Source organism: Pseudophryne corroboree (assembly GCF_028390025.1).
Source record: "Pseudophryne corroboree isolate aPseCor3 chromosome 3 unlocalized genomic scaffold, aPseCor3.hap2 SUPER_3_unloc_49, whole genome shotgun sequence".
Taxonomy (NCBI): Eukaryota; Metazoa; Chordata; class Amphibia; order Anura; family Myobatrachidae; genus Pseudophryne; species Pseudophryne corroboree.
In genome coordinates this window covers 412,490-426,069 of record NW_026967540.1, presented here as the reverse complement: position 1 = coordinate 426,069, position 13,580 = coordinate 412,490, and the positions used below count along the sequence as shown (strand labels likewise).

Sequence of the window (13,580 nt, the reverse complement as noted above, 5' to 3'; positions counted from 1 at the left end):
GTATGTGACTGATATAAAGGCAGAAGATATAGAGGGAGAAGAAGAGACGTATGTGACTGATATAAAGGCAGAAGATATAGAGGGAGAAGAAGAGACGTATGTGAGGGGTGATCAGCAGTGTAAGGAGGAGGAAATCCCTACAGATATCAGCACAGGTGAGTAATATACACTTATTACATAAAAGAGTCACATATTCTCCTTGCTCAGTCACTACAGCAATCTCTTATCCTACACCCTCCTCTGTCAGTACAAACTTATGAGGAATATGTATTTTCCCAGCGTGGAGTCAGGAGCCATCACCTCTATTATACTCCTGCTCTCCCCCCTCACATCATGTCACTGTGTGTTACCAGCCCAGAGATCTGACCAGTCTCCTCCCCACACTCTCTGGTGTATCTCATACATCAGGAGCCATCAGCCCCTATTATACTCCAGCTCTTTCCCCTCACATCATGTCACTGTGTGTTACCAGCCCAGAGATCTGACCAGTCTCCTCCCCACACTCTCCGGTGTATCTCATACATCAGCAGCCATCATCCCCTATTATACTCCTGCTCTCCCCCTCACATCATGTCACTGTGTATTACCAGCCCAGAGATCTGACCAGTCTCCTCCCCACACTCTCCGGTGTATCTCATACATCAGCAGCCATCATCCCCTATTATACTCCTGCTCTCCCCCTCACATCATGTCACTGTGTATTACCAGCCCAGAGATCTGACCAGTCTCCTCCCCACACTCTCTGGTGTATCTCATACATCAGCAGCCATCATCCCCTATTATACTCCTGCTCTCCCCCTCACATCATGTCACTGTGTATTACCAGCCCAGAGATCTGACCAGTCTCCTCCACACTCTCTGGTGTATCTCGTACATCATGAGCCATCAGCCCCTATTATACTCCTGCTCTCCCCCTCACATCATGTCACTGTGTTACCAGCCCAGAGATCTGACCAGTCTCCTCCCCACACTCTCTGGTGTATCTCATACATCAGGAGCCATCAGCCCCTATTATACTCCTGCTCTCCCCCTCACAGTACCTCTGCCTATGGTATTACATGCCCTGAGAGTGTCACTATTAGCACACAACGGTCTGTATATAAACCACTTTTCTCTTACGTCCTAGAGGATGCTGGGGTCCATATTAGTATCATGGGGCATAGACGGGCCCACCAGGAGCCACCGACACCCCAAGAGTCCAACAGTGTGGGCTGGCTCCTCCCTCCATGACCTCCCCTCCAGACTCAGGTTAGAAAATGTGTCCGGAGGAGCCGGTCACAGCTAGGGGAGCTCTACTGAGCTTATTTAGTAAAAGTTTTTTTAGAGTTTTTTTTTTTACAGGGAGGCTGCTGGTAACAGCCTCCCTGCATCGAGGGACTGAGGGGTGGAGCAGTGTCCACCCTGCAGGGTCTGAGCCACTATCTCCGCTGACTGGACACTGAGCTCCAGAGGGGATAGATCGCTCCCCGCCACAGGGGAACGCTCACCCCAGCAGCATGCCACCACCCCCTTGCAGAGCTGAAGAGTCATCGACCCCTGGCAAGCGTGGAGCCGATGTGAAGATAGCGACAACAGGGTAGGGAGCGCAGTGCTAACTGCGATTCGGGGCTCAGCGGCGCTGTGAGGGGCGCCCTGAGCCGACACCTACACCCTATACTGACCACACAGCCTGTCGGGGTCCCTGGATCTCAGCCAGCACCAAAACTCCTCATGCCAGGATAATCTTCAAGAGCGGGAAGACAGCGCCATTATGGGGGCGGAGCTTCTCCTCAGAGCGGACCCAGCAGCGTTCAGCGCCATTTTCCTGCCTGCATCCACGCTGCCTGTGAAGAGCAACTCCAGCTATCTGTACGGTAGAAGGGGGGCTGTATATAGGCAGGGTCACATATTAATAGACACAGTCCGCGCTGGTTTAGGGTCTCCCTATACCTGTAATAGCGCTGTGTGTGGGTTGGCTCCAATCTCTACGTCTCTCTGCCATTCTTGGGGGGGGGGGGGGGGGGGGGACTCTGTCTGCCCTTTACCCTGTGTGAATGTGGGGTGTAGAAGCAAACATGTCTAGAGACTCTGTCTCATATGCTGCAGAGGATATCTCTTCACAGGAAGATCCCATCCCATGTAATCAGGATTGCACTGTTGTAGCGCAGATCCCGGCTAGGGAACCGGAGTGGTTATCCTCTCTTAGGGGGGTTATTTCTCAGATTTCTGACCGTGTTGCTAGGACTGAAACTGCCACTCGGGTATTACATTCCTCTATGGCTGTATGGCCCGGTCCTGTTCCCTCGGGGTCCCCTGCGGTACATTCTCACAAACGTGATCTTGCCCACATTACGCAGGATGACACGGATACCGATTCTGACATGGCAGACGGTGACGGGGATGTGTCGAGGGGGACGGCATCACTTGCTAAGGGGGTGCAGTTGATGATTGAGGCCATGAGAGATGTGTTGAATATTGCTGACACAACCCCTGAGCAAGCTGAGGAGGACTTTTTTCATACGTCCTAGAGGATACTGGGGTCCACTTTAGTGCCATGGGGTATAGACGGTTCCGCAGGAGCCATGGGCACTTTAAGACTTTTCAAGAGTGTGTACCGGCTCCTCCCTCTATGCCCCTCCTCCAGACCTCAGTTTAGAAAAGGTGCCCAGGCAGACTGGATGCACTACAGGGGAGCTCTACTGAGTTGTTAGGTTTTTTATTTTCATGGAGGCTGCTGGCAACAGTCTCCCAGCTTCGTGGGACTGAGGGGGCAGAAGTAGGAACCAACTTCCTGAGAGTTTCATGGCTCTGCTTCTGGCTGACAGGACACCATTAGCTCCTGAAGGGTACTGAATGCTAGCTGCGGCTATGTGCTCACTCCCACAGCCCGCTGTCACCCCCCTAACAGAGCCAGAAGACAGGTGAGTGTAAGAAGAAAAATGATGTTCAACCATCGTGACGGCTAACAGGTTCCGCGCAGCGGGCGGGAACGCTGCGCGCCATGCTACCATTCACACACAGGCACTGCAGGGGGGGGGGGGGCAGCATGAATCCTAGTCGAAACTGGCTAATAAGGGGACATAAGTTACTGAGGTACAGTACTACCCCCGCCAGTATAAAAATTAGAATTGGAATCTCTCAGGAGAAACGCGCCATTACAGGGGCGGGGCTTCCTCCTCAGTCAGCCAGCACCTCTCAGCGCCATTTTCACTCCTAGCAAGCTGCAGAGAAGAACGCTGGTCCTCCTACACTTCTGACCCAAGTATCAGGGTGCAAAACGGGGGGGGGGGGGGGGGCACAGTGTAATTTGGTGCCTTATTGTGAATTTATCATTATAAAAGCGCTACACGTCTCTGTGGACATTTTAGATTACACAGGGATTTTATATTGGCGCTGAGTTTTGATCTGGCTAATCTTTTCTGTGTCCTTCTGACAGATTTTACTGTGGGTCTGTCCCCTATAACCCCCGGAGTGTCTGTGGTGTGGTTGTGCACGTGTGTGACATGTCTGAGGCAGGGAGCTCTCCCCTGAGGGAGCCATTATGGGGACACAGAGTTGTAATGTGGTGGCGCTGCCGGCACACCACGAGCCTGAATGGGTGAAAGAATTACGTGATAGTGTGAATCATATCAGTAAGAGATTGAATAAGTCTGAGTCTCATGCAGAGAGCTGGAGAAAATCAGTGGAAGATGTGATTTTTCATAGTTCTGCCTTTTCATCCACAGGAGACCATTTGCACATATAGTACAAACTGATACCGACACGGAATCTGATTCCTGTGTCAACGCTAGTGATTCCAGGGGAATAGAACTTAAATTGGCAAAAAGCATTTAATACATGATTGTTGCTATAAAGGAGGTCTTGGAAGTTACGGAAGCCCCTCCTTTACCTCAGGAGAAGGCTTATTTTTATAAGGAAAATAAATTAAATGTAACTTTCTCTGACGTCCTAGTGGATGCTGGGAACTCCGTAAGGACCAGGGGGAATAGCGGCTCCGCAGGAGACTGGGCACAACTAAAGAAAGCTTTAGGACTACCTGGTGTGCACTGGCTCCTCCCCCTATGACCCTCCTCCAAGCTTCAGTTAGATTTTTGTGCCCGGCCGAGCAGGGTGCAAGCTAGGGGGCTCTCCTGAGCTTCTTAGAAAAAAGTTAGTTTTAGGTTTTTTATTTTCAGTGAGACCTGCTGGCAACAGGCTCACTGCATCGAGGGACTAAGGGGAGAAGAAGCGAACCTGCCTGCTTGCAGCCAGCTTGGGCTTCTTAGGCTACTGGACACCATTAGCTCCAGAGGGACCGAACACAGGCCCAGCCTCGGAGTCCGGTCCCAGAGCCACGCCGCCGGCCCCCTTACAGAGCCAGAAGCAAGAAGAGGTCCGGAAAATCGGCGGCAGAAGACTTCAGTCTTCACCAAGGTAGCGCACAGCACTGCAGCTGTGCGCCATTGCTCCTCATACACACTTCACACTCCGGTCACTGAGGGTGCAGGGCGCTGGGGGGGGGGGGCGCCCTGAGCAGCAATAAAAACACATTGGCTGGCAAAAATATCACAATATATAGCCCCAGAGGCTATATATGTGATAATTACCCCTGCCAGAATCCAGAAAAAAACGGGAGAAAAGTCAGCGAAAAAGGGGCGGAGCTATCTCCCTCAGACACACTGGCGCCATTTTCTCTTCACAGTGCAGCTGGAAGAAAGCTCCCCAGGCTCTCCCCTGTAGTTTCAGGCTCACAGGGTTAAAAAGAGAGGGGGGGCACTAAATTTAGGCGAAATATTATATATACAAGCAGCTATAGGGGAAAATTCACTCAGTTATAGTGTTAATCCCCACATGATATAGCGCTCTGGTGTGTGCTGGCATACTCTCTCTCTGTCTCCCCAAAGGGCTTTGTGGGGTCCTGTCCTCAGTCAGAGCATTCCCTGTGTGTGTGCGGTGTGTCGGTACGGCTGTGTCGACATGTTTGATGAGGAGTCTTATGTGGTGACGGAGCAGATGCCGATAAATGTGATGTCGCCCCCTGTGGGGCCGACACCAGAGTGGATGGATAGGTGGACGGTAGGAACCGACAATAAAAGGCTGGTTGACGTAACAGCTGTGGGACAGCCGGCTTCTCAGCTCGCGCCTGCCCAGGCGTCTCAAAGGCCATCAGGGGCTCAAAAACGCCCGCTCTCTCAGATGGCAGACACAGATGTCGACACGGAGTCTGAATCCAGTGTCGACAAGGTTGAGACATATACACAATCCACTAGGAACATCCGTGACTTGATCCCGGCAATAAAAAATGTGTTACACATTTCTGACATTAACCCAAGTACCTCTAAAAATGGGTTTTTATGTTTGGGGAGAAAAAGCAGGCAGTGTTTTGTTCCCCCATCAGATGAATGAATGAAGTGTGTGAAAAGCGTGGGTTCCCCCGATAAGAAACTGGTAATTTCTAAAAAGTTACTGATGGCGTACCCTTTCCCGCCAGAGGATAAGTTACGCTGGGAGATATCCCCTAGGGTGGATAAGGCGCTCACACGGTTGTCAAAAAAGGTGGCACTGCCGTCTTAGGAATGGCCACTTTGAAGGTACCTGTTGATAAAAAGCAGGAGGCTATCCTGAAGTCTGTATTTGCACACTCAGGTACTAGACTGAGACCTGCAGATCGTGCTGCTGCAGCGTGGTCGGTGACCCTGTCAAACATACTAGTTTGCTAACATGAAAACATATTAAAGACGTTGTCTTATATATGAGAAATGCACAGAGGGATATTTTGCCGGCTGGCATCCAAAATTAATGTAATGTCCATTCTGTCAGGAGGATATTAGAGACCTGTCACTGGACAGGTGATGCTGACTTTAAAAGGCGCATTATAAGGGTGAGGAATTATTTGGGGTTGGTCTCTGGGACCTCGTATCCACAGCAACAGCTGGGAAGAAATATTTTTACCTCAGGTTTCCTCACAGACTAAGAAAGCACTGTATTATCAGGTACAGTCTTTTCGGCTTTAGAAAAGCAAGCGGGTCAAAGGCGCTTCCTTTCTGCAGAGACAAGGGAAGAGGGAAAAAGCTGCACCAGTCAGCCAGTTCCCAGAATCAAAATTCTTCTCCCGTTTCCTCTGAGTCCACAGCATGACGCGGGGGCTCCACAGGTGTAGCCAGGTACGGTGGGGGGCCGCCTCGAAAAATTTCAGCGATCAGTGGGCTTGCTCACAGGTGTATCCCTGTTTCATTCAAGTAGTATTTCAGGGGTACAAGCTGGAATTCGAGAGGTCTCCCCCCCCCCCCCCCGCCGTTTCCTCAAATCTGCCTTGCCGACAACTCCCTCAGGCAGGGAGGCTGTGCTAGAGGCAATTAACAAGCTGTATTCCCAGCAGGTAATACTCAAGATGCCCCTACTTCAACAAGGACGGGGTTACTATTCCACACTGTTTGGGGTACCGAAACCGCATGGTTCGGTGTGACCCATTTTATATTAAAAATCCTTGAACACATACATAAAAAAATTCAAGTTCAAGATGGAATCGCTCAGGGCGGTTATTGCAAGCCTGGATGAGTGGGATTACATGGTATCCCTGGACATCAAGGATGCTTACCTGCATGTCCCCATTTACCATCCTCACCAGGAGTACCTCAGATTTGTGGTACAGGATTGCCATTACCAAGTCCAGACACTGCCGTTTGGACTGTACATGGCACCGAGGGTGTTTACCAAGGTAATGGCCGAAATGATGATACGCCTTCGAAAAAAGGGAGTTTTAATTATCCCGTACTTGGGCAATCTCCTTATAAAGGCGAGGTCCAAGGAGCAGTTGTTAGTCGGGGTAGCACTATTTTGGAAAGTGCTACAACAGCACGGTTGGATTCTAAACAGTCCAAAGTCACAGCTGGTTCCTACGACACGTCTACTGTTCCTGGGGATGGTTCTGGACACAGACCAGAAAAAAGTGTTTCTCCCGGAAGAGAAAGCCACGGAGCTGTCATCTCTAGTCAGAGACCTCCTGAAGCCAAAACAGGTATCGGTGCATCATTGCACGCGAGTCCTGGGAAAAATGGTAGCTTCCTACGTAGCAATCCCATTCGTCAGGTTCCATGCAAGAACTTTTCAGTGGGACCTGTTGGACAAGTGGTCCGGAGCACATCTTCAGATGCATCGGCTGATAACCCTGTCTCCAAGGACCAGGGTCTCTCTACTGTGGTGGCTGCAGAGTGCCCATCTTCAAGAGGGCAGCAGGTTCGGCATACAGGACTAGGTCCTGGTGACCATGGATACCAGCCTCAGTCACACAGGGAAGAAACTTCCAGGGACTTTGGGCAAGTCAGGAGACTTCCCTACACATAAATATTCTGGAACTGAGGGCCATTTACAATGCCCTGAGTCAGGCAAGGCCTCTGCTTCAAAACCAGCCGGTACTGATCAAATCAGACAACATTACGGCAGTCGCCCATGTAAACCGACAGGGCGGCACAAGAAGCAGGATGGCGATGGCAGAAGCCACAAGGATTCTCCTATGGGCGAAAAATCACGTGTTAGCACTGTCAGCAGTGTTCATTCCGGTTGTGGATAACTGTGAAGCAGACTTCTTCAGCAGGCACGACCTCCACCCGGGAGAGTGGGGACTTCATCCAGAAGTTTTCCAACTGATGGTAAACCATTGGGAAAGACCACAGGTGTACATGATGGCGTCCCGCTTAAACAAAAAAACTAGAGAAATATTGCGCCAGGTCAAGAGACCCTCAGGCAATAGCTGTGGACGCTCTAGTGACACCGTGGGTGTACCAGTCGGTTTATGTGTTACCCCCTCTGCCTCTCATACCAAAGGTACTGAGAATAATAAGAAGGCGAGGAGTAAGAACGATACTCGTGGTTCCGGATTGGCCAAGAAGAGCTTGGTACCCAGAACTTCAAGAAATTATGTCAGAGGACCCATGGCCTCTGCCGCTCAGACAGGACCTGCTGCAGCAGGGGCCCTGTCTGTTCCAAGACTTACCGCGGCTGCGTTTGACGGCATGGCGGTTGAACGCCGGATCCTAAAGGAAAAGGGCATTCCGGAGGAAGTCATTCCTACGCTGATTAAAGCCAGGAAAGATGTAACTGCAAAACATTATCACCGCATATGGCGGAAATATGTTGCTTGGTGTGAGGCCAGAAAGGCCCCAACAGAGGAATTTCAACTAGGTCGATTTCTGCATTTCCTACAAGCAGGAGTGACTATGGGCCTAAAATTAGGCTCCATTAAGATACAGATCTTGGCTCTGTCAATTTTCTTCCAGAAAGAACTAGCTTCACTACCTGAAGTTCAGACATTTGTAAAAAGAGTGCTGCATATTCAGCCCGTTTGTGCCTCCAGTGGCACCTTGGGATCTCAACGTGGTGTTGAGTTTCTTAAAATCACATTGGTTTGAGCCACTAAAAACCGTGGATCTAAAATATCTCACGTGAAAAGTGGTCATGTTATTGGCCTTGGCTTCGGCCAGGCGTGGATCAGAATTGGCGGCTTTGTCATATAAAAGCACTTATCTGATGTTCCATATGGATAGGGCAGAATTGAGGACTCGTCCCCAGTTTCTCACTAAGGTGGTATCAGCTTTTCACTTGAACCAACCTATTGTAGTGCCTGCGGCTACTAGGGACTTGGAAGATTCCAAGTTACTGGACGTGGTCAGGGCCTTGAAAATTTATGTTTCCAGGACGGCTGGAGTCAGGAAAACTGACTCGCTGTTTATCCTGATGGCACCCAACAAGCTGGCTGCTCCTGCTTCTAAGCAGACTATTGCGCGCTGGATTCGTAGCACTATTCAGCTGGCGCATTCTGCGGTAGGATTACCGCAGCCTAAATCAATAAAAGCCCATTCCACAAGGAAGGGGGCTCATCTTGGGCGGCTGCCCGAGGGGTCCCGGCTTTACAACTTTGCCGAGTAGCTACTTGGTCAGGGGCAAACACGTTTGAAAAATTCTATGAATTTGATACCCTGGCTGAGGAGGACCTGGAGTTCTCTCATTCGGTGCTGCAGAGTCATCCGCACTCTCCCGCCCGTTTGGGAGCTTTGGTATAATCCCCATGGTCCTTACGGAGTTCCCAGCATCCACTAGGACGTCAGAGAAAATAAGAATTTACTTACCGATAATTCTATTTCTCGTAGTCCGTAGTGGATGCTGGGCGCCCATCCCAAGTGCGGATTGTCTGCAATACTTGTACATAGTTATTGTTAACTAATCGGGTTCTTGTTGTGAGCCATCTTTTCAGAGGCTCCTCTGTTATCATGCTGTTAACTGGGTTTCATATCACAAGTTGTACGGTGTGATTGGTGTGGCTGGTATGAGTCTTACCCGGGATTCAAGATCCTTCCTTATTGTGTACGCTCGTCCGGGCACAGTATACTAACTGAGGCTTGGAGGAGGGTCATAGGGGGAGGAGCCAGTGCACACCAGGTAGTCCTAAAGCTTTCTTTAGTTGTGCCCAGTCTCCTGCGGAGCCGCTATTCCCCTGGTCCTTACGGAGTTCCCAGCATCCACTACGGACTACGAGAAATAGAATTATCGGTAAGTAAATTCTTATTTTCCCTCCTTCTCACGAACAAGATACTCTTTTTGAGGGAGTTTGGCCAAACCCTGAAAAGAAGTTTCAGACTCCCAAAATAATTCAGGTTGCTTATCCTTTCCCGGCAGAGGACAGGAAAAAGTGGGAGTCACACCCCCCCCCCCCCCCCCCCCATTCCCCGTTTTAGACAGTGCCCTGTCACGGTTAACTAAAAAGATGATTCTCCCTGCACCTGGGACGGCTTCACTAAAGGAGCCGGCAGACTGCACGTTAGAGACTACGTTAAAATCTATGTATGTGGCCAATGGTACACTACTAAGGCCCACCATTGCTTGTGCGTGGGTGAGTAGTGCTATCGAAAAATGGTCGGACAATTTGACATCTGAAATTGACACGATAGATAGAGACGAGATACTCCTAACGTTAGGTCATATCAAAGACGCTGCTGCATACATGCTAGAGGCCTTGAAAGATATTGGGCTCTTGGGTTCAAAAGCCGCTACCATGGCAGTCTCAGTTCGGAGGGCGTTGTGGATTCGCCAATGGAATGCTGACGCAGATTCCAAAAGAAATATGGAGGCTCTCCCGTATATAGGTGAGGCCTTGTTTGGAGATGGGCTGGATGCTTTAGTCTCTGCGGCTACCTCAGGTCAGTCGACATTCTTGCCTTATACTCCTGCGCCGGCGAAAAAGTCACATCACTCTCAGATGCAGTCCTTTCGGCCCAACAGATACAAAAAGGGTAAAGGTTCCCCTTTCTTTGCAGGTAGAGGAAGGGGAAGAGGAAAAAGGTCCACAGCGTCTCCAGGATCACAGGAGCAGAAATCATCATCTGCTTCTGCCAAATCTACTGCATGACACTGGGGCTCCCTTGAGGGAGTCCGCTCCGGTGGGGTCACGTCTGAAACTTTTCAGTAAGTTCTGGGTTCAATCTGGCCTGGGCCCGTGGGTCTTACAAATAGTGTCCCACGGGTACAAACTGGAGTTTCAAGACGTTCCCCTATGCCGATTTTTCAAATCGGCCTTACCAGTTTCTCTCCCAGACAGGTAGGTAGTAACAGCAGCAATACAAAAATTGTGTCAGGATCAAGTCATTGTCCTGGTCCCCCTGTCACAACAGGGAGAGGGGTTTTATTCAAGCCTCTTCGTAGTTCCTAAGCCGGACGGCTCGGTCAGACCGATCCTGAACCTGAAATCTCTCAATTTCTACCTGAAAAGATTCAAATTCAAGATGGACTCTGAGGGCAGTGATTCCCAGTCTGGAGGAAGGAGATTTCATGGTGTCAGTGGACATAAAGGATGGCTACTTACATGTTCCTATTTATCCTCCACATCAAGCTTATCTGAGATTCGCGATACAGGATTGTTATTACCAATTTCAGATGTTGTCGTTTGGACTCTCCACAGCACCGAGGGTGTTCACCAAGGTGATGGCGGAGATGATGGTCCTCCTTCGACAGAAAGGAGTCAATATAATTCCTTACCTGGACAATCTCCTAATAAAAGCGAGGTCCAGGGAACGGTTGGTGCAGAACATTACACTCTCCCTGACAGTACTTCAACAACACGGTTGGATCATAAACCTTCCAAAGTCACACTTGGAACCGACGACAAGATTGTCCTTTCTGGGGATGATACTGGACACAGAAGTACAGAGGGTATTTCTTCCAGTAGAAAAGACTCTGGAAATCCAGAGAATGGTCTAACAAATTCTGAAACCGACAAGAGTGTCGATTCATCAATGCATTCGTTTGTTGGGAAAGATGGTAGCAGCCTCCTACGAGGCCATACAGTTTGGCCGATTCCATGTCAGAGTATTCCAGTGGGACCTGTTGGACAAGTAGTCCGGATCCCACCTACACATGCACCAAAGAATAATCCTGTCATCCAAAGCCAGAATTTCGCTCCTGTGGTGGCTACACAGTTCTCACCTACTAGAGAGACGCAGGTTCGGGATTCAGGACTGGGTCCTAGTAACCACGGATGCAAGTCTCCGAGGCTGGGGTGCAGTCACACAGGGAAAAAGCTTCCAAGGAAGATGGTCGTCAGGAAACTTGTCTTCACATAAATGTTCTGGAGTTGAGAGCCATTTACAACGGCCTTCTACAAGCGGAACATCTTCTTCAAGATCTACCTGTACTGGTCCAGCCGGTCAATGTATCAGCAGTAGCGTACATAAACCATCAGGGCGAACAAAAAGCAGAACGGCGATGGCAGAGGCGACAAAGATCCTCCTCTGGGCGGAAAGACATGCAAGAGCTCTGTCGGCAATTTTCATTCCAAGAGTGGACAACTGGGAAGCAGACTTCCTCAGCAGACACGATCTCCATCCAGGGGAATGGGGCTTCTACCAAGAAGTCTTCGCAGAGGTAGCAGGTCTTTGGAGAGTTCCTCAAGTAGACATGATGGCATCTCATCTCAACAAGAAGCTTCAGAGATATTGTTCCAGGTCGAGAGACCCTCAAGCAGTAGCAGTGGATGCACTGGTGACACAGTGGGTGTTTCGGTCGGTGTATGTCTTCCCCCCACTTCCACTAATTCCAAAAGTTCTCAAGATCATAAGAAGAACAAGGGTTCGAGCAATCCTCATTGTCCCAGACTGGCCAAGCAGGGCTTGGTATCCAGATCTTCAGGAGTTACTGATAGAAGATCCTCGGCCTCTTCCTCTTCGCGAGGACCTGCTACAGCAGGGGCCGTGCGTTTATCAAGACTTACAGCGTCTACGTTTGACGGCATGGCTGTTGAGCGCCGGATCCTAGCCCGAAAGGGTATTCCCAAAGAAGTAATTCCCACACTTATTTAGGCCAGGAAAGGAGTTACGTCTAAACATTACCACCGTATTTGGAGAAAATATGTGTGTTGGTGTGAACCCAAGAAGGCTCCAACAGAAGAGTTTCAGTTAGGACGTTTTCTCCATTTTCTACAGGCGAATGTGGATGCTGGCCTAAAATTGGGCTCAGTTAAGGTCCAGATTTCAGCCTTATCAGTTTTCTTTCAGACACAATTGTCCTCCCTTCCAGAAGTTCAGACATTCGTGAAAGGGGTTTTGCACATCCAACCTCCATTTGTGCCTCTGGTGACACCATGGGATCTTAATGTGGTGTTGCAGTTCCTTCAATCACATTGGTTTGAACCTTTACAGGAGGTAGAGTTGAAATTTCTCACTTGGAAAGTGGTCGTACTGGTGGCCTTGGCATCCGGAAGGAGGGTGTCTGAATTAGAGGCCTTGTCGCACAAGAGCCCTTACTTGATCTTCCATAAAGATAGGGCGGAGTTAAGAACTCGTCAGCAATTTCTTCTAAAGGTGGTTTCCTCTTTCCACATAAACCAACCTATTGTGGTGCCAGTGGCCACTGACACCTTCGCTGCATCAAAGTCACTGGACATGGTCAGGGCTTTGAAAATTTATGTTGCAAGAACGGCTCGGATACGGAAAACAGAGTCTCTGTTTGTCCTCTATACTCCCAACAAGATTGGGTGTCCTGCTTCTAAGCAGACCATTGCGCGCTGGATCAGAGGGACGATTCAGCACGCTCATTCCACGGCAAGATTGCCAATACCGAAGTCGATAAATGCCCATTCTACTAGAAAGGTGGGCTCATCCTGGGCGGCTTCCCGGGGGGTCTCGGCGTTACAACTTTGCCGAGCAGCTACTTGGTCAGGGGCAAACACGTTTGCAAAGTTTTACAAGTTTGACACCTTGGCCGATGAGGACCTCAAGTTTGGTCAATCGGTGCTGCAGGGTCATCCGCACTCTCCTGCCCATACTGGAGCTTTGTTATAACCCCATGGTACTGAAGTGGGCCCCAGCATCCTCTAGGACGTATGAGAAAATAGGATTTTAATATCTACCGGTAAATCCTTTTCTCCTAGTCCGTAGAGGATTCTGGGCACCCGACCCAGTGCGTACTTTACCTGCAGTTGTTAGTTTTGTAGTTACACAAATGTTGTGTTACGATTATTTTCAGCATGTTGCTGCAATTGTTCATGCCCGTTGGCATGTGTTATGTTGAATGCCATGTTGTGTGGCATGGTTGAGGTGTGAGCTGGTATGAATCTCACCGTTAAATTAAAAGTA

The 13,580-nt window shown here is 49.7% G+C and overlaps 1 protein-coding gene across 1 annotated transcript in view; it reads left to right on the top strand.

The window, feature by feature from the left end:
- The window catches only part of LOC134984315 (zinc finger protein 605-like), a 124,251-nt gene that overhangs the window by 81,924 nt on the left and 28,747 nt on the right, over positions 1-13,580 (top strand). The window lies entirely within an intron of this gene.